Below are 2,677 nucleotides of genomic sequence, written 5' to 3' on the forward strand. Positions count from 1 at the left end.
CAACAACTTTAAAAAAGCAAGAAAGTAAATGGCCACAAAGATGTAGTTTTGACATGCAAACAAAAGGATCTCCAAAACAAGATTTTCCACAAAGATTGAGACCAATCTTTCTGCCCTGGAAGACCAGAATAGCCAAGATTCCTAGAAAGAAATCTTGTGTGCTTAAACAGAAATGGTGAGGCTTGCAACAAAACAAAACAAGACCAATACTTTCCACAAATGGAGAGAGTTTGAAATCATGAACTTGCTATAAAAATAAAGACTGACATAGAAAAGTAACTGTTCAGGAAAAACTTAGACCAACAGACAGATCTTTGGAAACAAAAATATTTGAAAAATATTGAAAATTTTAGGGTATATGCGACTGTGTCAATGTACAGATGCGCGTATACGCTATTCAGCCCAAGGAAACCTGTGAATATGCACGTTCACTTGAGTAAACTTGCATACATACGCCTCTGTAAACTGGAAAAACAGCATATACAACAGATCTCAAGAAAAAAAAGTAAAAAAATCTAAAGAAACCGATAAAACTTACAGCTCAAGTTCCTACAATAATAGACTACTCAATCACAGTAAGCAAATAAACAGCTGAGCCTTGATTAGCTTGAATAAACCAAAACTAGGAACAACAATATTGTTGTCCCCAGCAGAGTCGCTAGCTCTGTTTAGGGAGAAATTCCCCTAGGGTCTTGGTTTGATACCCTAGCAGATCAGGGGTTATCTACAAAGAAAAACAAGCATTCCACATAGCCATGATAATAATATAAATAAAATACACGAAAAGAGGTGCACCTGGGGGTCCTTCATTTGGGAAAATCCAACTAGGGTCCAAACCCTCTTGGAGTACCTTTTGATCCTTCAACCTGCAAAAAAATCAATTCAAGAAAGCATAGTAGCATATGGACCAAGCATCATAATGAAATCAACTTAATAGCATATTGAAAAGTAGTTAGTTATATAATTGAAACAACCATTCATATGTAAATCATAATATTGATATCATAAGCATGAAGAAGATCAATATCAGGAACAAGACAAGTGTTTCTTTTATTGTAGATAACTAAAGTACAGAAAGGAATGATTTCACCTGAGTCTTCCTTTCGTAGGCTTTAAGCGGAACCATCCTCCAGATTCTTCCAATCTCAAGCCTTCAACAAACTCCTTCCATGACTCACTCCAATATATCTCAACTAATGGAAAGACATCATAACTCAAGGAAACAAGGGTTTCCTGTAATGGGGTAAGTGTTGGAAGCACAGGGATCTTCAGACCTGGTCAGGGATAATCTCAGCAGAGTGATTTTTCTCTCTCCTCTCTCCCCTTTAGGCCTTCCCATTGAAGCCTTTTTATACTTCTCCCAAAGTAGTTTGTTAGTTGGGAATTCGTTGGGAACAGTTGGGCCACGGGCACTAATAGGTAATCAATAGGTAAAACCAGTGATCTCCACCAAAAATTAAGGAGATTTAATTTTTTTAAGTGTTTTAAGACATGTACGTGGGTTGGGTATACACAGACCCGCGTACACATGCGTTTAGCTCAGGGCAATGTCGTGTATAGGGAGTATAAAAATGTTTTTTAGGTATTTGGACTAGGTCTAGAAAGAGGGGTTGCCCTAGGCCATGAGTGCAGCATCACAAACATCAAGAGTGAGATTTGGAGCTATAACATTAACAAACAAGGATAACGACATGTAACATGACAAGATCCTGACACAGAAAAATTATGCTTTAAATTTCATGACATGTCATCACCTAATCCCTCGATGTGAGTTATAAAATATGAACTGTCAAAATCTGTAAATAGCCTCAAAATTTGATTTGGGAAATTTGAGCAGTTGGTGTGTAGTAGAATGGACGGGTCATTAGTTCCGCTTCTGTGCATTGTTTTCATACGATTTCATCCAAAATCAGTACTAGTATTTGAGATCTTAACATCTTTCCACGCTAGTTTATTTTTTTTATTAATTTTAAACTACTATTTTTCTTTATTATTAATATAAATATACGCACCCATGTATGGTAAAGTGCTTATTAATATACACGCCCCAATTGGAATAAGCCACATAATAGATAACGCATGCCTTCCAATGGATCCATTACTCTAAGCACTATGGACAACCTAGATTTGTAGCTCTAATTAAGACTAAAAACATTGTATTTTCTTAGCAAAGGCATGCAACTGATTGACTATGATGTGTAATTTCACTGACATGGATAAATTCGCACCCATATGACCACCTTACAGTAGTGTAGTGTTGGCAAGAAATAACTAGCATGCTATCATGCCTTTAATGCACTTGATAGTGGCCATTCACCATACATAAACATGCTATGAGGCATTTGTGAATGTGACGCATTGACGGACTGGTAAACATGGTTCACCATTTAAGAGCATGCCCATACATTTAGAAGCATACATACATCATGGTGGATTTGACGTGAATGGAAATGCAATGAATGCTACCTCTGCACCATGGTGCCTAGAATTTCAAATTTCAAATATGCTCGCGGAATTTCTGCAACAGGTTTTTGAATAGGGATGTAATGGCTCTTTATTTCATTTCCCCCTAGGATTGATTGATGAAATTGCGCATTGGTGCCGCACCCTAAGCACAAGACACTAGGAACTTTTAGTCAGATGATTTGGACATTTCTGTGTCAGGCAAAAGCTCTAT

This window comes from Pinus tabuliformis, chromosome 3_2 (genome assembly GCF_031772625.1).
Source record: "Pinus tabuliformis cultivar Carrire ecotype Pingquan chromosome 3_2, CPIR1, whole genome shotgun sequence".
Taxonomy (NCBI): Eukaryota; Viridiplantae; Streptophyta; class Pinopsida; order Pinales; family Pinaceae; genus Pinus; species Pinus tabuliformis.